The sequence below is a fragment of the Miniopterus schreibersii genome (assembly GCF_964146895.1).
Source record: "Miniopterus schreibersii genome assembly, chromosome: 16".
Lineage (NCBI taxonomy): Eukaryota > Metazoa > Chordata > Mammalia > Chiroptera > Miniopteridae > Miniopterus > Miniopterus schreibersii.
In genome coordinates, this window is record NC_138116.1 from 29,807,606 (window position 1) to 29,830,605 (window position 23,000).

Genomic DNA, 23,000 nt, shown 5'->3' on the forward strand with positions numbered 1-23,000 from the left:
CTTGAATGGGGGAGGGATCTGTCGGTCAGAAACCTTAACGCCTCTGGCTTTAAAATAAATTCTGGAATACATTGTCTGAGGATGGTGTGTATGTGCCAAATCAGAAAAACGGCATCAGTGTTTAATGCACAAAATCACCCTTTTAGCAGGTAGAAGAGCCGTCTTAGATGAAACAAGATTTAAAGGGTCACTTTGCCACTAAGTGCTGAGTCAATGAGTTGGGGAGACTGTGGTCCGAGTTCATTAGCATTGGCGAGGATGCCAAAGGAACGTCGCCAGAGGGTGTTCAAACCAACCTGGATTTTTGAGAAATGATTCCAGTATTTATTTCCAAGCTACTTAGACTAATAAGGCTCTTTTATTACCATGGACATTATCAGAGCTCCATCCTAGAAGCATAGCGACTCTGGGGAAAAGAGACAAGGATTAAGGCGTGAGAGAAAGAGAACATTTCTTTCCAAGGAAAGCAGGAGACATCCTTGAAAAGGCTGCCCTATCCATGCCCTACTCTCAGTATTCAAGCCTTGGAAAAGTTGTGTTCTGAGTCTGTTGCTGGTAATGGTAGGATGACAACGCTGAATTCACGGAGAGGAGGAGCTCCTGCCTTTTCCACTTTCGTGTTGCTTCCTTGTATTTAAGCGGGGCAGTAGGAGGGGGCACTATCCTTTTATAACTAGGGTGTAAACAAAGAGGGTGCTCAATAACATACCAAGTTGAAAGAATTGACTTTCTCAGAGGAAGTGGTTCCAGAAGGAACGCAAGGCGCACTGCGCTAGGTCCCCGCCAGAGGGCAGCCGTGTAGCCTGCTTAGAGGGGACTCGCAAGGGCGGCGGAGGGAGGGAGTGTTGAGGTGGGGGCTGGAAGAATGGGAACCAGGCTAGCGGGAGTTCTCAGAGGAGGGCTCTTGATAGTCGGAGACAGACTTGGAGCTGAGGGAATCTCGGAATGAATGGATGGTCTCTGTTGAAGACTGAGCAGCAGAACTCACTGAGAAATCCAGGAGCTGTTAGCTTTCAGGGCAAATCAAAGTCTTGCAAACCTGTGGCGTTGGAACTTGCTGTTTTTCCTCTTGCCACTAGAGGGTAGACTGTGAAAAGAAGATTCAAGCATTGTCACCCTCTCAAATGGGCTGTTCAGCCCTGGAGGAATTCTAAGTTTTAGAAGGATAAATCTTGACCTTGCTAGCATGCATATCTGGTCAAGACATTTCCCTGATTACACATTTTTAACAGTTCCCAAAAGTCTCCACATGAATTCTGAGCTCATGGAATGACGTACAAAGTTTTTTTCCGATTTGTCCTTGGTCTTCCTTCCCTCTGCGCCTTATCTGAACATACAACCCTAAGGGAACCAGTGAGGTGGAAAGGGCAAGGGTGTTGGAGCCAACCACAAGCCAATAAACCATCCCAGGCTCTCCCTTTTTCATCACTTCCATATTCCACTCCACTGATTCCTGTCTATTCTGCCTCTTTGAAGAACTCTGTGACGGAAGGGACCACACCCACCTTGGTCATCTATATATCCTTAGTGCCTAGCACTCTTAGTAGGAGCTCATAAAATATTTATTGACCAAAGTAATAAATGAATGACTACATTAACGTCACTGTTATCAGCCTAGTCCACCTTACTATACCATCTTGCAATGGCAACCCAAGGGGCCTCCCTATGTCCCCTCTTTGCTCCCTATAATCTGTTTTATACTCTGTAGCAAGACTGATCTTTCTGAAATGCAAATATGCATAAAATCCTTCAACTGGCTTCCCAGCTCTTAAAACATCCTTAATATGATACACAAAGTAAATATAACTTAGCAGTTTGGTCACTTGCTAGTTATGTAATCATAAGAAAGTTACTAAATCTCACTGAGTCTTGGTTTGCTCATCTAAAAAAATATGAACAATAATTATTCCTACTCCACAGGGTTGTTGGGAAGATTAAATAAGGTAATTCATATAAAATGCTTAGCATAGTATGCAGTTTTCTACTAAATAAATAGTAACTCTATGATTATTAGTACCTGAATGGTATAGTCCCTGTCTGCCTCATGCCATTCCCTCTCATTTTCTGGCATCCTCATTAAGCTATTTTCAGATCCTGGAATGTGCCAGGGTCCTTATTAATCCTACTCCTCTCTCTGGTCCCCATGTGGAGTTTTCCTCCCCTAGGAAGCCTTTTTTTGACACCCCATGTCTGATTCAGGTGGCCCTGCAATGGATTTCCATAGCAGTCTATATAACATCATGACATCGGTTATCCACTCCTGGCATAGTGGCTGGTGTTTAGCAATGCCTCAAAAAACATCTGTTGAAATGCCATATGATTTCACTTATATGTGGAACCCAAGGAGCAAAATAAACAAACAAACAAAATAGAAACAGACTCATAGACACAGAGATCAGACTGATGGTTGCCAGAAGGGTGGACATTGGGGGACTAGGTGAAACAGGTGAAGGGATTAAGAAACAAATTGGGAGTCACAAAATAGTCACGGGGATGTAAGGTACACCGTTGGGAATATAGTCGATAATATTATTATAACTATGTACTGTGTCAGGTGGGTACTTGAAATATTGGGGGGCCCTTCTGGCCCTCTGAGCAGCACCATAGCCATTGGCAAGAACAAGTGCCTTATGAAAGGTGGCAAAAAGGGAACCAAGAAGAAAGTGGTTGATTCATTTTCTAAGAAAGACCGGTATGATGAAAAAGCACCAGCTATGTTCAATATAAGAAATGTTGGAGCCCTGCCAGTGTAGCTCAGCAGTTGAGCACCCATCTATGATCCAGGAGATCACGGTTCGATTCCAGGTCAGGGCACATGCCCAGGTTGCCAGCTCAATCCCCATGAGGGTTGTGCAGGATGCAGACAATCAATGACTCTCTCTCATCATTGATGTTTCTCTCTCTCTCTCTCCTTCTCCCTCTCCCTCTCTGAAACCAATACAGATTTTTTTTAAAAAAAAAAAAAAAAAAAAGAAGAAGAAGAAGCAATTCCTAAATTGAATAAGGGAATTAATTATTTTTTAAAAAGAAATATTGGAAAAACACTAGTCATGAGAACTCAAGGAACCAAAATCGCATCTGATAGTCTCAAGGGTAGTGTTTTTGAAGTGAGCCTAGCTGATCTGCAGAATGATGAAGTTGCATTTAAAAAATTCAAGCTAATTACTAAGAATGTTCAGGGCAAAAACTGCTTAATTTCCATGGCATGGATCTTACCTATGGCAAAAATGTGCTCCATGGTCAAAAAATGGCAGACCATGATTGAAGGTCATGTTGACGTCAAGACTACCAATGGTGCCTGGCTGGGCGTGGCTCAGCGGTTGAGCGTTGACCTGGAATCCAGGCGATCGGGGTTCGATTCCCAGTCAGGGCACATGCCCGGGTTGCAGGCTCGATCAATGACTCTCTCATCATTGATGTTTCTATCTCTCTCTCTCCCTCTCCTTCCCTCTCTCTGAAATCAATAAAGATACATTTAAAAAAAATAAATAAGACTACCGATGGTTACTTGCTTTGTCAGTTTTGTGTTGGTTTTGCTAAAAAATGCAATAATAGATTCAGAAGACATCTTATGCTCAGCATCAACAGGTCCACTAAATCCAGAAGAAGATGATGGAAATCACGACCTGAGAGGCATAGACAAATGACCTGAAAGAAGGGATCAATAAATTGATTCCAGATAGCATTGGAAGAGACATAGGAAAGGCTTGGCAATCTATTTATCTGCTCCAGATGTCTTTGTTAAAAAAAGTCAAAATGCTGAAGAAGCTTAAGTTTGAACTGGGAAAACTCATGAAGCTTCTTGGTGAAGTCACAGTTCTGGAAAAGCTACTGGGAATGAGACAGATGCTAAAGTCGAACGAGCTGATGGATATGAGCCCCCCAGTCCAAGAGTCTGTCTAAAATTCAGACTTAATGGTGACAAATTTAAAAGTCCTATTTGTGAAAAAACTAGAAAGAAAGAAATACAGAAGGGACCACTTCATAAAGTATCTGATTGTCTAACCACTATGCTGCACATCTGAAACTAATATAAAACAATATTGAATATAAACTGTAATTGAAAAATAAAATTAAAATAAATATATATCTGTTTAACCAACTCTAGGCCCAACAACTCACTTTTCCATGCTCTTTGTATATGTTATTTCTTCTTTCTGTCCTAAACAGAATGTCGTGACTGCTACACCCATATTTCCTTTCCGAAGGAAACTTCCCCCCTCCAGCCTCTGTTGAAGAGGCAGGCCTAGGTAGCCACAGTGCATGGACAGTTCATGGAGATACCTTCACTGACTGGACCAGAATTGCCATCTGAAGCAATGATGGACAATCAGAACCTGTTGTAAGTTGCTGATGGACAATCAGCAACTTACAACATACCTGGCACCAAAAAAAATGGAGTAGGTCAATCAGATTCCCTCTCTCTCTCTAAAATTTGGGTCAGGAAAAGGAGAGAATGTGGCTAAATGATATAGAAAAAAAATCATGAGTAAGCTTAGAGTCATGAGGGATCAAGGCAAGCAATAGCCATAAAGAAATAGAAACTATGAGGTAGGGGACATGGATACAAAGTGAAGACTTATACAAATGCTTAAGGGCTGGCAACTTCAACTGAAAAGAATACAAAGTGAAGAAAAAAGAAACATCTGGTAACAGTAAAAGAGGCCCTGCCAAGAGGAGAATAGCTAAGTCTTGCTAAGGACTGAGCATCAGGTTGAAAATGCCTAAAATGCTGCCACTAGCTCTCCTGGGCTATTAGTTTTCCTGGGTTTCTGTGACATACATCTTTCAAATAAAATTGTTGAGCTAAATGGAGTGAGTTGTCCTTTGCAATGCAAAGTGCCTAATTGACAAATCTTTCTCTGTTCCAGGAAAACCCGGGCATCCTTCAAGTCTGAATTTCTGGCCCCCTTTTCTGTTCTCTCCCCGTTTATTTTACTTATTTATTTTTTTAAAATATGTTTTTGCCCAGGCAGTGGGCTCCGTGGCTGAGCATTGACCTAGGATTCAGGAAATCATGGTTCCATTCGGGTCAGGGCACATGCCCCGGGGGGTGCGGGCTCGATCCCCAGCAAGGGGGACATGCAGGAGGAAGCTGATCAATGACTCTCAGCATTGGTGTTTCTATCTCTCTCTCTCCCTCTTTCCCTTCCTCTCTCTCTGAAATCAATAAATATATATATATTAAAAATGTTTTTATTGATTTTTAGAGAGAGGAAGGGAGAGGGATAGAGAGATAGAAACACTGATACGAGAGAAACATCATCGATCAGCTGCCCCCTGCACACTCCCTACTTGGGATGGAGCCTAAAACCCAGGCATGTGCCCTGACCAGGAATCAAACCATGACCACCTGGTTCATAGTTGACACTAAACCACTGAGCCACACCAGCCAGGCTGTTCTCTCTCCATTAGAAAAGCAGTTGTCACATTACCTATAACGATTGGTTTGTCTTTCTCTACTACGTGGATATCAGAGTTGAACTCTTTGAGAACAGGGTATCTTATCTGTGTTTCTCAGCAGCATACTCTATTTAGAGGTATACTTGGTATCTAAAACTAGGTACTATTCTAGATGCTTTACATATTTTAATTTATTTAATCCTCATGAAAGCCCTCTGAAGTTAATACTATTATTGTCCCCATTTCACAGATGGAGAAAGTGAAGCACAGAGAAAGTATTGGCTAAAGTGCAAGGTGAAGAGCAGAGAAGGGATTCGAACCTGGAAGTTTGGCGCCAGAGTCCATGAGTTTAACTCCAATGCAATATGGCCTTGAACCAAAGGGGAACATGGCCAGGGAATAGGAGTTAATGTGAATATTTGAACACTTCTGTACAAGGTACAAAGCACTTTCACACTTACATGAGGACATCAGGAAACCCCTCACCCTTTGTGGGAAACTAGCCAGTAGTTCTAGCTCTGAAATGCCAAGGACCCAGATTTTTCCTACCTGCACAGAAAAATGAACTATGCATTGAGGGCACATACAGGCATATTTTAAAACTCCATGAACCTTTAGAGATGCTAATACCTGGTAAATTGGTCAGATTTCTAGGCTAGTATCTAAAGAATCCTTAGAAAATGTATTAGAGCCCAGCCGGTGTGGCTCAGTGGTTGACCAGCGACCTAGGATCCAGGAGAACCAGATTCGATTCCTGGTCAGGGCACATGCCCGGGTTGTGGACTCGATCCCCAGTAGGGGGTGTGCAGGAGGCAGCCAATCAATGAGTCTCATCATTGAAGTTTCTATCTCTCCCTCTCCCTTCCTGTCTCTGAAATCAATAAATATATATATATTAAAAATGTCTTTATTGATTTTTAGAGAGAGAGGAAGGGAGAGACATATATATATTTAAAATAAGTAAATAAGAAAGAAAAAGGAAGGAAGGAAGGAAGGAAGGAAGGAAGGAAGGAAGGAAGGAAGGAAGGAAGGAAGGGAGGAAGAAAAAGAAAGAAGAAAGAAAGAAAGAAAGAAAGAAAGAAAGAAAGAAAGAAAGAAAGAAAGAAAGAAAGAAAGAAAGAAAGAAAGGAAGAAAGAAAGAAAGAGAAAGAAAATGTATTAGAAAGCCTTTCATCTGGGCAAAACCACCACATTCTCAGCCGTTCTAAGAACTGAATCTTTCCCATAAAACTGACAATTGAGGGTGTGTGTGTGGTGTGGCCGGGAGGATGGGTAGAGTAAGTGGCGATCCCACTTTGTACTATTGTTTTGAAAGGAGCCCGGGTTTAGGGAGCTCTTGCAGATGCCTTTATTGGCAGCTTCCACTGGTTCTTTCGGGTTGCCACAGCAACAGGAAGCCAAACTCTGGGGGCTGTTTATTAGTGAGTGATGAGAAGCCAACTGAAAGGAAAGCTCTCTGAGGAAGCCTAGGGCTATGGTGAGGGGGGTCCTTATGCTTTGGTATAGGGTAAATCCAGATGTCTCCTGACACAATGTACAAGTAGCTTCCTCCTAATTGCCTGTATCTCAGAGACCTGAGTGAACAACCAGGGGAGAGGTCTGAAGGTAGCAACTGTTCAGCATGAGAATGTTCTTAAGTATTAATGGTGCTATGTAAGGACAGGAGTCTTTGAGTTCCTTGGAAAATGAGAGAACAGCAGGAGATGCCTCTACCTGAGTAAAATTTACCAGGGAGGTGAATGAGATTTGTGTTTGGGCTGAACTCCTGTTGACACAGCCATATGGCTTTAGCTGGCTGCCACCTTCCAGACAGTATATTCCTTTTGTAGAGCACGTAACTTGTATAAAGGATTGTGCTTTCCTCACTGTCGTCTTTAATCTCACCCCCATCATCAGCCAGACCTCTTAAGTGAAGACTCAAGGTGCCCCTCCCTATCCCCCCAGCCTGAATTCCTGCCCAAGATCAGGGATCTTGATCCTTTCCCCAAGTCACTTCCCACATCTCTGATTTTCTCCCTAGAGTAGGAGGCTCCAGGGGACCACAGCTGACTCTGCCAGGCACAGAGGGTTGAGTCATCCTGCAGGCGTCAGAGCTGTTAGCAACAGCTCCGCTGATCTGTATGCAGCTCCAACTCCCTCTCCAGTTCAGAGTTTTGGAGCCGTCTTGTTCAAAAGTAAAGAACAGAGCACAGATGGCTGGTAACAGGATCCCACAGGGGCCTCTTTTCCCACTGAGCCCATCCTGCTAATCCTTTTATAGGAGAAGAGAAAATAAATGGTGAATGGAGCAAAAAAGGAGTATCAGCTTCTGCACTGTTCTTTGGGTCTTGGTGGAAGGCCCCTGAGAACAACTTCTAGCTACTCCCTTACGTTTCCCAGGCATATCCCCCTCCTGATCCTTCTTTGACTTCATTCACATCTTTTTCCTTCCTTCCTTCCTTCCTCCCGATTTCCATCCCAATTCCATATTCTCTGTAGTATCTCTGAATCTGATGGCGTATTTTGCTGAAAGCCTTCTATGTAACCAGGCAATTCTAGTCCACATATATGTATAAGAAAACCAAATCACTAGATGATCAGAGTGGCTGATTTTATCAGTCATCTATCTCTTGGGGGGTCCTTTTAGTTTCTTCTCTTCTACAGAGGTAGCATAACACATTACAAAGAACACAGGCTTTGGAGCAAGAAAGAAGTGGGTTCCAAGCCCACTTCTAAAAAGTAAATAAACAAATACATAATAAAAAATACCACTCTGCCATTTACTAACTGTGTCATCTTGGGCAATTTACCTAACCTCTCTGAGCTCCAGGTATGGCATATGAAGTGTATATAATTGTATCTACTTTGTCAGTTGGTTTATAGAATAAATTAGACAGAGGTAAAACATAGTATCTGGAGCATACTGGATGTGTCCAGTAAATATTAACTCTTTCTCTTTCCTCCCATCTCCTGTTGCTCTAAGTGCCAGGTCCCTGATTTTCAAGAATCTGAAAAATATTTTTCTATTGAGGAAGTTAGCATCCATGCTCAGGAGCTACTGATGCAACTGAAGAAAGAAAGGTGAGTGGGAAGTGTGTGCGAATGTTTTACAAGACTAGAGGACCAAGGCTTTGTAAAACTAGCATGTGAATGTGCTAATGTTTCTTTTCACCAGTTTACTAGGGATTCTTGGTGAAGATTGCTGGTCTCCTCATGTTGCTGCTGAGCATAGTTGATACTAATTTATTTTCCTTGGAAGATAAGATGCTGGGTTGCTGATGGACTATGTGACTTTAGGTAAGTTATTATCCCTCTCTGGGCTTCACCAGAAGTAAGGATCACTGGTCTTCTTCACTCCAGGAAAGGAGGATTGGCTGAAGTTTGTGTAAACTCCAGGAGAAAAGTTAAGTATGATTTGGTATCATCCTTGGCACTGAGAATATCGGAAGTATTTGTACAATCAGGTCAAATGCCACTGTTCAATTTAAATGATTACTAAAGACTCAGCTGACACAGGGCTGTGGTTTGACACGGTTCCTTTGTTCCAGATAATAAATGTGTGTAATAACAATTATACTAATGTGTTTTGCTCTAGTCGAAACAAGAAGGAGGCTGATGACAAGGCCAGGACACTGTACATCATCCTCTCTGACCAGGCTCTCGCTGACAACACGTTTTTCCTGTCTCTCTTTGTAACTGGTAATTAGGTTCTCAGCTGAGCTGTCAGGAATCTTGACAGGTTTCACAGGCAGTCATCATCTGACAATTTACAACTCTGGGCTTCTCACAGCTGGCATGTTCCCTCCCAGGAAACCAAATTTTCTCAATCCTAAGCTCCTCCTATTACTCAAAGAGTCTGACCTGAGAAGAAAGCTAGCTTTCTCAGTGCATTATCCAACTCCAAAGCAGACTGTCAGGTCCAGTGTTGGTGATGGGGAAACCTCTGTATTCATGTGTGTCCTCATACTAAGGGCTGGCTCTATGGAGTAGGAGTCACCGAAGGCAGAAGTAGCACGGGAATACGGAAATTTAACAGAGCCTTTCAAAAGGAGAGAAAAAATAGTTAACAAAGTCGCTTTTTCTTTTGTTCTTAAAAAGCTCAACCCCTGTACGCTCAAAAAATTGAAAGCAGGGACTCAAACAGATATTTGTATACCCGTGTTCATAGCATTATCACAATAGTCAAAAGGTAGAAACAACCCAAATGTCCATTGACAGGAAATTAGATAAACAAAATGTGATTTGTACATATAATGGAATATTATTCAGCCTTAAAAAGGAATGAAATTGTGATACATGCTACAACATGGATCAACCTTGAAGACACTATGTTAAGTGAAGTACACGAGTCATGAAAGGACAAATACTGTGTGATTCCACTTATATGAGGTACTTAGAGTGGTCAAACTTATAGAGACAGAATGGTGGTTACCAGGGGCTGGGGGAGGGGCAGGCGTGGGATGGGGAGTTGTTGTTTCACAGGTACAGGGGTTCAGTTTTGGAAGGTGAAGTGGTTCTCTGTCACTTGCAATCCAAAATGACTTAGAACTGTTTATTTGTTGGCCTTTCCCACTAAGCTGTGATCTGAAGAGCAGGAATGCTGTCTTATTTCTCTATCCACAGAGCCTAGCATATTGCACATAATTGACATTCAATAAATTTTTGCTATCAATTTAATTATCCCATAAACATTTATTTGAGTTGTCCATGTGACAGAAATCAGGTTAGGTTGTCAGTTCAATCCCTAATGGGGGTGTATGTGGGAGGCGACTGATAGGTGTTTCTCTCATACGTCGATGTTTTTTTTTCTCTCTCCCTTCCTCTCTCTCTCAAATCAGTAGAACATATCCTTGGGTGAGGGTTTTTTTAAAAAAGGTGTTAACCTGGAGTGTATGGAAGAACAGCAACTACAAAGGTTAGCATGACAGAGGTCTCTAGGAGAAGATGCACACACATGTTAGAGTCCCCAGGAAGTTGCTGTGACCTGGCCACTATGTGCCTGGCTGATGGGCATTTTCTGGGTTCCTGCACATGCCAGAAATTTTTCAGGGTTGTTTAAGGTTCTAAGAATGTCTAGAAGGTAACTGCTTCCCAAACTGATGTACATACCAGATTTATACCCGGCCCTGTCATATGAACCTGCTGTGCTTTTCTGCCGTGCTTTCCTGTGTTGCTTGAGTTTCGAAAGTGTATTCTGTGAAAGGAGTATGCCCTGCCCATTTCTCAGAGTTATGGTGAAAATCAAAAGAGGGCGTAGATATGAAAGTTCTGTTGTAACCAGGTGATGGTTGCTTTCTTTTACCTGACCACAGCAAGCGCTAAGACACCCTACTCTAGCTAGCATCCCCATAAAACCACATCACTTGGCTTCACCAGCAGTTCTAGCCTACGTATAGTGAACATCTGTTGTTTTCGTCTGTCCAAAATTTCTCCCTCTTCTTCTGACAAAAAGCACCCCACATTCCTTTGGGGAATTCCTCTCCACCATTCTGTGTCATTCTTTTGAGCTGTTACTCTAAGCCTGTTGCCACAGGGTGGACACACAATCCCAGCTAGAGCAACCAAAAATGTCTCACCCCTTGGTGAAGAGACTAGCCCACAGAAAGGGGTATGACATAGGGCCCAAGCTGGGCCACTCAGAGCTGTTCCTTTGGATTTTGTATATTGTTGTGTGAGAGTGAGAAGCTTTCCTTTGCCTTTGGGGTTACTAAACTGAGATGATGTAAATCTGGGCATCTGTGGCCACTCCTCTCACTCCCCATTGTCCCCCCCAACCCCAGTCTAGCTTCCCTCTGCTGCGTGAAATAAACTACTAAGGTGGAAGTTCTCCTCAGCATGTCCTATGTGAAGTCTGCTTCAACCTCTCATGGAAACATGTCTGTAGTCCATAAACCCCAAATTCTGATCTGCTCATCCTCACAAAGTCCCAAATGCCTTCAATTTCTATATTTATAATATTGTAACATTTCTGTGCTGAGAATATTTATGAAGAGGAGAAATAAAGGGTGAGTTTCATGTTGATCATTTATATGGTGCCATTTGATAACTAGAACAGATCCCTGTCCCCTGCTCAGAGGTTTTGGACAGCAGGTGAGAGAGAGATGATTATATAGGAGAGGTCACATAGCTGGCAAGCTTAAGTGGTTATATAAGCCTGAACTTTGGAACAAGGGCTCCTGTCACTTGTGGTCATAATACAACATATTAGTAAAGGAAGTATCTGGTTAAAAGCAATATTAAAATTCTCCTTGCTTTATTTCCTGAGTGTAGACAGTATCAATGTCAGCAATCCGTGTTGGGGAGTATTAAACTAGATGGCAGCAGTGGGAAGCACCTGAGCCCCCCAGTTGCACCTCTTAATATAAACAGACAACCTTATAACAAAACCTAATCTTTAGAGAGAAATATTCAAGCAAATTGGAAGCTGGGTGTGGTGTGTGCAGAGACAGAAAAAGGGGAGACAGAAAGATTCAAACACCTAACAAAATTCTTTTAACTCCTAAGGCACTAGATAGACTTTTCAGCTACAGGGTCTAATAAATTTTATTTATCTTTTATTTAAGCTGATTTAAATTGGCACTTTTAACCAAAAGACTTACTAGTATAGTATTACTACCTAGTAAAGAGGAGCCCCAAAGACAATCCCAGGCCAATTAAATAGTACCTTATTTTATGTTTTGATTGCCAGCTGTTTCTGTATCATGTCCTAGATGGCACAACTCTAGTAGGAATTTGTACAGTTTTTTGGTGTTGTTTTGTTTTTTAATACTGGCAGATGTCAGCCAAAGATAAGAGCATGACAAAATCACCAATTGGTCCCGACGATACATTCCAAAAACCTCTCAGGCCACAAACATGCTGCCCAACCCTTCCCACATTCACAGATGTCCCGGACAATCATGATGCGCTTGGATCACAGGGTGCCTGCCAGAGGGTAGTGTCAGAGCAGTGGGATGAATATTTACCTTCTTACACACACAAAATGAGAGCTAACACTTTAAAACATTTTTCCATGGGCTAAGCACTCCACATATTATCTTATTTAATCCTCACATAGCCATCTGAGGAAGGTAATATTAACCTCATTTTACAGATAAGGAAAGGAACACTCAGCCTGGTTATGAAATGGACACAACGTAACTTAGTCACTGACACCAGTAAGTGATGGGGGTGGGACACCATAGTCAATGTTTTTAACTACTGTTGTCCTACCTTCACATCCACTGCTTAACATCTTTGGGGTTGAATGTCTTTTAGACTCTGGTGCAGCTGCTTTAACTTATTCATGGCTTACTGCAGATGCTTATCTGGCAGATACCTGAGACTGAAGGGTTTTCAGGTCAGGACTTCCTTGAACTGAACTGTATTCTACCATCCTTAGGGTACCTTGGCCCAACGTTGATCTATTTCTGTGGGTTAAAATGGAAGAATCTGCTGCTTCCACATACACGGCATTTTTTAAAGATTGACATTTTTAAATGGATCCAATTATATGGGAATGCAGAGCTCAAGAAATAGCTCTGTACGGGAAGAGCTTTAATTTCCAGCCTGGGAAGCCATACTTATGTATCAGGCGGCCTCTGTAGAGATGCCTGAGTTAGGTTTGACAGCCAGACTGTAACCTACCTTCCTTAGTTGGTCCTGGGACCTAAAGACAAAATCTAGGGATGCACTGGTAACAGCCTAGAATGCATTAAACGGGCCTCCAGTAAAGTATTTATTTATTTACTTGATGATGATCCGTTCCACAGAGTGCCTCACCCCTGGTTTCTAAACTGGAAATCCTAAGACGCATCCCTCTCACTAACTCCCCATTCACACAATCAGCTTTATTGGTTTTTTGCCTTCCAGGAAGAATCAGAGATTTTCATAAGTAATCACAATGTTATTTCCAAAATAAATTATATACTAGCTAATTCTGGGTGAAGATATCACTGTGACCAATGAAGGCTTTAGAAAGCGTTTGGTAGAACACCCAAAGAAAAGTTTCAAGGTGGAAGGAGTATTAACTATGTCAAATATTACGGATGTCAAGAAGGAAAGGCTTAAAATGACTCCACTAGATGTAGCAATTAGGAGGTTACCCTTGACCTCTGCAAGATCCTTAGAGGTGGGAAGGTAGATAACTTATCTTTCTAATTCTTTTTTTTAATGTTTTTATTGATATCAGAGAGAGGGAGAGGGAGAGAGAGACAGAAACATCAACGCTGAGAGTCATTGATCGGCTGCCCCCTGCACGCCCCCTGCTGGGGATCGAGGCTGCCACCAGGGCGTGCGCCCTGACTGAGAGTCAAACCTCCACCTCCTGGATCATATATAAATAGATGCTCAACCACTGAGCCACACGGGCAGGGCAACAGATAACTTTTCTAAGAAAGCTTGGCTGTGAAGGAGAGGAGATGGGAAGACTGTGACCTTTCTTTACCCCCAAAGAGGGAGAACTAGGGCATGTTTTTTATGCTGAGGGGCAGCTGCCATTGGAGAATGTTTGACAATGTAGGTGAAAAGAGGAATGACTGACTGACTCAGAACAAGGGCCCTTACTAAGAAAGAATCTTCGCAACAAATTATGCGTGCATCCCACTGAGCAGACAGCCTGTTCTTCTGATCGCAGCCAGTTTATTGGGTCTTCACACAACTGCTTTGGAGTCCATTTTTTTTTTTTGAAACCTGGAAACAATTTATTAAGTTGCTTTATACAGAAGATTAACAATTTCCACACCGCCCCCTAACACCAACCTGGTGGCTGCACCAAAGCCACAGCCCCCCTCACACCTGAGAAACGGCGGCATCGAGGAAAGCCCTGCAGCCCTGCAGCCCTGCAGCCCTGCAGCCCTGCAGCCCTGCAGCCCTGCAGCCCCGGGCCCAGAGCCGGCTCCGCCTCTGTGGAGAACATTTCTACTCATACGTCTCACACAACAAATCCATTTAGATCTGTTGTTTCATTGGATGAAGAACCGAGATTTTTTTTTTATGACTGCGTTTTAGGCACATCGTTCAGTTCTTGCATAAAATTGCTCTCTTTGTAGTCCATGGAAGGGGTTTTTCCCTTAACAAAAAAGTTTTCACCACAAAAAATTGAGAAGGTCAATCTCTTCCCTGAATTAGGGCCTTTAGGACTCCGCTGACCGCTCTTGTTTCAAAAACTTACCGTCCCTCGACCTACACAAAAAAAAAATCCACAAAAAGTTTTCAAGAATTTGTCTCTTTCCTTCCATCACCAACACACAGGGTGGCTTAGATCTGCACTTCTGCTCTTATTACCGTTCCAAAAATTATTATAAACTATTAGAATCTTAAAAACTCAGTCACATGCTGGTTGCGCCGACCAGTTTACCTCTGAACCCCACGGAGGGGGTGGCGAAGGCGGGTAAGGCCGGGATAGTCTACATGTCAGGGCAACTTCTCAACGCAGGGTTGGTGGCGGGTAGACGGTGTGGGAATGGGGAGAGGGACAGAGAGCAGACAAGTCCTTCTTTCTCAGATTTCAGGGTGAAATGAATGCACCTGACGCCGGCGCGGCCTAGAGAGCCGCCAGCCGAGCGCGGCCAGGCTGGACAGAGGCTGGGCTCCGGGCCGCTCTGGGGACTCCGCCCCGGGCAGGCACTCGCGCGCTCCCGTGAGGGCGTGCACGTGCACGCAGTCGTGTCTCGCGCAGGGTCGGGCCTGTCAGGCGGGAAATCTCGCGAGATCGGAGACTGGGATGACTGTCGGGAGGAGGGGAGTGGTGTCGGGGAAGGGGGGGCAACCTAGGCAGCGGCCCGGCTCTGTGGCTTCAGGGCTCGGAGAGAGAGAGGGAGGGTGGCAAAGAGAGTGAGTCGGTGCCGCCGCCTGCCTGAGGAGAGAGGAGGGGTCCCGCTGGCCTGCGCCCTTCGCGGGCCGAGAGCGCCAGGCAGCCGAGAACCTCTGAGAGACCTCCGGGCCCCTGGGGACCCCGCCCCGCCGCTGGCCGGCCGGCCCGCGGCCTCTCTTCCCTTTGTGAGCGCCCCCTTCCCAGGGGTGGTGGTGGTGGTGGAGGGCTGTGCGTGGGCCCGCCCGCCGAGGGGCCGCGGCGGGGGACCAACAGGGCCTCGGCTGTGTGAGAACGAGAGGCGGCCGGGGCCCGGGCCGGTTCCCTCGAAGCGGCGGCGGCTCCTGGCACTTCCCCGCGCCATCTTAGCTGAGCCCAAGCGTTGAGGGCGCCTCCTCGACCCGGGTCGTCCCCTCGCCCCCCCCCCTCCGCCCCTTGTCGCAGAGCTTGGGCTGGGCGGCTAGCTGGGGCTCCGGGGGGGGGGGGCGGCGGTGTGTCGCCAGGCCCCCTCCTCCTCACTCCTCGCCTTCCAGCGTAGCGGCTACCCAAGCGCTGTAGGGGGCTGCGCCTGCCTTCTCCGCCCCAGACCTGTCGGCGAAAGGGTAAGGGCACCTCTGCTTTGGGAAAGGGGAGAGTTGGAGGGGGCGGGGAAATTCGGCCCTCTGTGGCCTCTGGGCGGAAGAAGGGATGTGGGGGTGGGGTGGGGGAGGGAGACAAGGAGGGTCTGTGATTCAGTGGGTGGGGTGAAGAAGCTGGTGAGGTGGACGCCCTCCTGTTTTGAGGGGCTAGAGCAATTACATTCCTCTTTCCTGAGGGTCACCGGAAGGGGTGGTGGAAGAGGATGCCTCGAGGAAGGTGTGGCCCTCAGAGGGAGACGGGGTTGATGTGCACCCCGATTTAAAAGGCGCGAGGTCCCTTTCCCTTCTGGTCCCTCTGCTCCCCTCCTTTGTAGTGTCTGTATTCTCGGGAAGGGAGACTGCTCTGGATAGCCTGCTGGGTGGATTCCACTCCCCCCCACTCCTAGGAAATCTATACCCCTCTTCTGTAGGGGTGATGGAAGCGTTTTTCTCCCCCTACCCTTCCCCCTACCCCATCCTTTAGTCTGCTGCAATGCTGCAGAAGTCCAAGGCAGTTTCTTCATACACAGGCCCGTGTATATACTGAAGGGAGGGGGAGCAGGAGAGGGAAGTAATGGCGCTTCCCTTGGAAAGGTTACTCTTTTTCCTTTGGTTTTAAATCGATAACAGTACCGGTTTAATACTCTTCCCCTGAGATCTGCCCTTGGAAAGTATATCTGTTCCTGTTGTTATTGTTGGCAGATAAGGCCTTCCGAGAGGGACCCTACCATATTAGAACAGTTTTAATGTCTCTTACTCTCTTTCTTAAACGCTGGATTGACATTTTTTGTGAGCATATTGGGTTTTCGTTAGGATTCAAATAGGATAACTTTGTACCCCTTACCCGCTTATTTCCCTTTTTTCCTTCCTATGACTTTTGTAGTTCTTGAAGAATTATTAAAGATCATTGCATACAGATAGGCAGTCTGATGGACATTGCTCCCAGAGCTGTGAATTTTTAGGGTTAATGCTATTTTGTATAACATCGAAATTGGAAAACTTTGAAAATGGTTAGGTTACAAATCTTTATGTAGCAAATGCTTCGTTTCTTAAGGAAATGAAAAAAAAAATTATAATTTGCTTAATTATGCTGTGATGGGATCTAAATTTTGTACTCAATAAGTTGTTTTTCCACTACTTTTGCTTCGTGTCCCATTTGTTTAAGACAAATACTCTTGTCTGATTTACAGTAACACTTGTTGGTTTCGTCCTTTAGTAGAGTAGAAATAAATAAAATAAATATTTTGACATTCTGGAAGTGTGTTGCCAAGTGTATTTTGTTACCAAAGACTAGGTTTGAAGTCTACTATTGATACTTTTTTCTTTAGTACTTAAATTTATTGAAGTGATTTCAATATGTTCCATATATGAATATTCATAGAATTAAATACTTCACAAAGCAATGAAGAGAACCAAAATATGTATGTATAGATATGAGTTGACTTGATATTTTACTAACAAGTTGTATTTGATATTTAAGGTTCACTTAGTGGGTGACTTACTTTTAGTAACTTTCAAATGCCATCTACATTTAATACCCTTAAGAGATTTTGTGGCGTTTTTTTGTTTGCGTTTTTTTTTTTTTTTTTTTTCATTTTGAAACCTGTTTTAAGATGGATTTAAAGATGTTAGTAGAAGTGTTAGACACTAATTTTGTTTTTGTCATCTTATTTCATGATTTTTATAGAGGGAGACACATTAATAGTCTGTTAAATTAGTTTTATTATTTTTCCTTAGAAAATGAAATTTTTGCTTTATTTATTCTTTTGAGTTTTATCTGGACTTATTTTAACTTTTAACAGCACTTCTCATAAATCTTTATTTCATGGCACAAAGCTGCATGTTGTGGTGTGTAGAGTTTTTTGCCATATGGCAAATTATTCCATAAAGTCTAATTCTCTATGTTATGGTTTGTTGTTGATAATTCATATATACTAGCATGTATAAACCCAAACATACTGCTTAGTAAAGAGTGACTTTTTGTCTTGGGAAGATGAAGGTATCAACAAAAGCTACAAAACTTAAGGATGTACACAGGATATAGGTAAACTACTTGCTATAGGTCAGCATGTTAGAACTAAAAGAGGTACTGTTTAGGCCAACTAAAAAGAAACCCTGTTTTCTGTAGTTGATAGGAATTCTGCTAAAAGTGGTAAAAGTATGTTCATGATCAATTAGATAAATTCATTATTAAGGAAAAACTACCCGAGGGTTATTTCAGCTGACCTCTGATGCCACTGTGAGAAAGAATGCTGAGAGCTCTTAGTCTGGGTTGGTTGATTTCAGATGAGTATGGTACTTCTTTTACCAAATAGTTCATCTACAAAATGGCAGTGTACATCACTTCCTGTTCTTTCACAACTGGCCCTTTCTCTGAATTCCCTTTTAATGACTTAATTTTTGGCATTCTGATTCTGATTTGTTAATTTGGTTATAATTCTCATGTTTTATAGATGGAAGAATTTCTTAGAATCAACTGGGTTTAAAGGCTTTGAATAGTCTCCAGATTATCTTGACAGTAACTAAACTTCCTTCCAAACTAAGGAATAGTTTCTCAAACAAATTTAAACTCTGAGAGGCTTTTAAGAAATACAACAGTGCACATTAGGACCAAAAGTATGAGTGAACTGAATAGAAAATAATTACTGTATTTTCTATAATATAGATTTTGGGAGAGCTGTGGATATGTCAATTAATTGAATGTGCGTTAAATATAAAACAAGCTTTCTGTATCTCAAGGCATATACATGGCATTTGGTCCCATGTTATGATGCCATCCCACTAATAAAAAAGAAACTGATTAGTTACAGAATACTAGAAAGACTGGATGCTCTTCACTTAACCATGAAGAATATAATTTGTTTTAAGAATTTCCTGGTACTTAGTAGGTATGGACCCAAGATATCTAGGGTCCAGTTGTTGTCATTGAAATTAGAGTTGAGATCAAGTCTAATTACCTGGAAATAAATTCTGGTGTTTTTTTCCCCTTTGACTGATTTGTGTATTAAAGTAAGTTAATTTTTTGCCCTCCAGAGTGGCTCAGTTGGTTGAGCATTGTCCTGTGCACCCAAAGGTTGCTTGTTGGATTCCTGGTCAGGGCACATACTAGGGTTGCTGGTTTGAACCCCAGTCGGGGACCTTATGAAAGGCAACTGATCGGATCTCATTCCCCCCCCCCCCAAGCATGTCCTCTGGTGAAGCTTGAAAAAAAAAGTCAGTTAATTTTTCCATTGTATCTGTTTTTGGTTTTCAGTAATCTCTATTACTTAAAATAATTACACATAATAATTTAACCTTTTCAAAATTAAGAGCTTTTTTGTATATATTAGTTAAGGGCTGCTGTTCAGATCAGGATCCTATATGAATGAATCTCTTCCAAAAGTGTTATTTCTATAATCAAGACTTGCATAAAATTGGGATTGTTTCATTAAAGAGAGTGCCAGTGTATGTTCATCTGCCTTTAGGTTTCTGTAATTGTTCATGGCTGGATTATTTTTTAATTTCAAATTCTAAAATGTAAGTGAAAAAGATACGAATCTGTGTTATTCCATTCCATTGTTGGATTGAAATATTGTAGTTTTTAGTGATAAAAATTAATGTTTAATTTTATTAAAGACATCTCATTTCTTCTAAAAAATCACCATGAATTAAAAAGTTGTATGGGTGGCCCTGGCCAGTGTGACTCAGTGGTTAGAGCATTAGCCAGAGCATGGAAGGGTTTTGGGTTCAATTCCCAGTCAAGGGCATGTGCCTGGGTTGGAGGTTCAATTCCTGCCTTGGTGGGGCCACGTATGGAGGTAACTGATAGATCCTTCTCTCTCACGTGGATGTTTCTCTTTCTCTTTCTTCTCTCCATCCCTCCTTTTCACTCTCTCTAAAAATCAGTGGAAAAAATATCTTAGGGTGAGGATTAAAAAAAAGAAAAAGTTGTGTGGATGGTCTAGAAACAATATTCAATTGGGATGTAATCTGTCATCATTTGATAACAGTTATTTCTATATTAGCCTCTTCCATTTGTGCTGGAAGCAGACGTTTTGTTCTGAAATGGTCTAAGGCTGCATCTTCTTACCTAGTAGCAAAATAAGTGGCCTATAAAAGGTGGAAAGGTTTTTCAAAATATAAGTACCTGGCATGTAAATAGGTAAATAAAAGTACAGGTTACTAAGTACTTTGCCTAATAGATATATAGCTTGTTAAAAATGCTAGTGTCAATGATATTGTCATATACAGATAACTATGTTTAATTGGCCTCTGACTTATTTTTAAAGCTGAGAAGGGGCTAATTTTTTCTTTTGATAAAATTATTCAATATGATAGCCTTGTACAGATTTAGAAGCAGATGAACCACTTCATTCAGAAATATACGCAAAGTTTAGTTTCTGACAGAAGAATTAATAAATAATGGAATGGAACAAAATATTCTGATTTTCAGCCACCGATAATAATAAAACTGGCACTTAATATATCCTAATTTCACCATTTATTAGCTGTGTAACTTGTTTATGTAATTTTTTAAGTCTCACTTTCCCCATCTATAAAATGAAGGTAGTATCCACTTTACAAGGTTGTTAGGTTTAAATGGGATAACCCTTGTTAAGTACTTAACATATTGCTTGATACATAGTAAGCACTCATTAAGTTTTTGGCTATCCAGCAATAGCTGCTTATTAAATGTTTACAAAAGAATACAGGGGATTTAATATTTAAGAATTAATTGCATTCCATAATTCTGATTTGAAGTTGGATTTATACGTTTGGACTTAGACATATGTTTGAAAGAAATGGTTAGAATTTCTAACCAAGGGTAGCTTACAAACTTTTGAACCTGTAATGGACTAGTATGTAGTTCTACAAGAGATTTTTCTTTTCCTGTGCTGGATATAAAGCCTATCCTAAAGAACAAATTTCCTTTCCTTTTAGTATTTCATTGGTTTATTTAAGGGTCATTTGGTATCACTCTGGAGCTCTTTTTACCATCCCTGGTTTTGAAGGCATGCAAAGTACTCATGCTTTCCTAAGCATTTTTTTAAGGTATCCTTTGTAGGTCTGTCTTCACCTTGAAAGTGCTTTACAGTGATGATTACGTGCCAGCAATACATGGTCTCTGCCCTAAAGGAGTTGTCTTCTCATTTTTCCGCCTCTTGATTAGTTTTCTCAAACTAGGTATTCATAGGAAAGCAAGGACCTTCCTATGGTTGTCAGTTCCTGTAAGCCAGTGCTTTTTAAACTTTAGGTTGTGACCCATTAGTGGCTTGTGAATTCACTTTAATGGGTCACAGTAACAGTTGTTAAAAATGAAAAGTAATGGGAAATATCAGAGTGTGGTGTGGAAGTAAGGGGAAGCACCGTATGGGAATTTTTTCTTTCTTTCTGTATTTTTATGTGTTCTGGTTACCCAGTTAAATTTTTTTGAAATTTCTTTTTCAAGTCATCCTTTTTATTTCTAATCTCATGTCTTTGAAGTATGAATATGCTTGTTTGTTTTTTCTTTTTCTTTTAGTAACCCTACTTTCAGTCTCTAGTTGCTAGTCTCTTTGGTAGTTATGTTGTGCATATTTACCTTTCCTAAGCTTGTAGGGTAAAAGATCCTGAGCAAGGTGTCAGCAGTTTTGGGTATGATGGTAATTTCTGAGGTTTTTATATTGGGGGACATGTGTTATCACGTTTGTAGATTTAATTTTAAAATGTTAATTGCAGTATATGTTTTAATAAGATTTATTATGTGCCTATTTAAATGTATTAAATAACTATATTAAGTATATAGTTGACTCTTGAGTGATGTGAAAGTTAGGGGTGCTGACCTCCTGCATAGTGGAAAATTCACATATAACTTTTGACTCCCCCAAAACTTAAGCTTGTCCCTTGGTATCAGCAGGGGATTGGTTCTAGGAACCCCCTAAGGGTACCAAAATCCGAGGATGCTGAAGTCCCCTGTATAAAATGGTGTAGATCAGTGCATACAGTTGGCCTTCTGCATCCGTGGACACTCCCAACCACAGATCGAACATAAGAGGTATTTATTGAAAAAAATTCGTGTATAAATGGACCCTCGCAGTTCAAACCTGTGTTGTTCAAGGGTCAACTGTGCTGTTAAAATTTCAGTGAGCATTAGTTATGAGTCTCTACAACTATAGTCTACATATTTAAATCCAAGAGTCACCGCTGGTAAACAATGTTAGGCAAATAATTAGCATGTGAACACTCTGAATCCCAAGTGAGCAGTAATTAGTTATGTTCTCTGTTTTTTTTAAAAATTATCTTTATTGTTGAAAGTATTACAGATGTCCCCTTTTTTTACCCCTGTTGACCCCCTCCACCCCCGCTCCTGCCCTCTCCCCAGGCCTTCCCTGCACTATTGTCTGACAGTGGGCTATGCATGTATGCATGCATAGAAGTTCATTGGTTAATCTCTCATGGAGTGACTTTCTGCTGCAGTTTTAAGGAGTGCTGGCTGATGTCTGACTGTGCTAAGTCTGAGTGTGCTAAGCTACCCCCCAGCTAAGCCACACCCCAGTTGCGTGCATTTGTTTACTCACGGTGACTGGTGAATGCACCCGTTTACTAGACCTATTCAGTATAAATTTAAAATTACTGTAATATATATAAAAGACTTTTCTGTGAAATTAAACTTTTCATACATACTTAATTTTAATTATGCAGACATGTCTACATAAGTAGAAACAGGTTAACTAATTTGTCAATTTTTTAATATATGCATTCGGAAAACCTACTTTATTAGAAAATGGACTTTTGGCTTCATCAGATACCCCCTCCTTGCCTGAGTTAGTTGTTATATCAAGGTTTTACTGTGTAGAATATGGATATTTCTTTGTTTAAATGACATTTTGATTGAACTGATTATACATATGTATGTATAGATACTAATCTATAGTAAACTGGTTCGAGAGAACTCCTACACTCAAGAATAGCATGGTTTCAGAGAAAAATTAAATATTGATAAATGAATTTTGTTTTTGTAGTATGTATTAGATAATTTGGTGAGAAAAATAAGTTTTACAATAGAGATTAGTGCTGTAGTAAAAGATGTAATAGCAAAATCTTAAATAATGGATTGTTACCAAATGAATTTTTTTGTTTCTGGTTGACTACATAAGAAGTAGATACTGGTTATTATTTAATAATCAAATAAATGATAAGGGTGTTGGGGTATTTTTGTTTGTTTTATTCTTTTTACATGTAGTAGTTTTAGT

At 41.7% G+C, this 23,000-nt stretch overlaps 1 protein-coding gene and 1 pseudogene across 3 annotated transcripts in view; both read left to right on the forward strand.

The window, feature by feature from the left end:
- Positions 1 to 2,540: 2,540 nt before the first annotated feature.
- On the forward strand, positions 2,541 to 3,903 carry LOC308568826 (small ribosomal subunit protein eS1 pseudogene; annotated as a pseudogene). The gene is made up of 3 exons: positions 2,541 to 2,749; positions 3,029 to 3,284; positions 3,494 to 3,903. The product of its transcript is annotated as a small ribosomal subunit protein eS1 pseudogene (transcript).
- An 11,210-nt stretch (positions 3,904 to 15,113) lies between these two features.
- The window catches only part of TAOK1 (TAO kinase 1), a 107,494-nt gene continuing 99,607 nt past the window's right edge, over positions 15,114 to 23,000 (forward strand). The window contains exons 1-2 of one of the 2 annotated variants that reach the window (XM_081162205.1): positions 15,114 to 15,360; positions 15,706 to 15,774. The gene's annotated coding sequence lies outside the window, so the exon portion shown is untranslated. Of the gene's footprint in view, positions 15,775 to 23,000 lie in introns of both variants that reach the window. The other variant, XM_081162204.1, reaches the window with a different exon arrangement.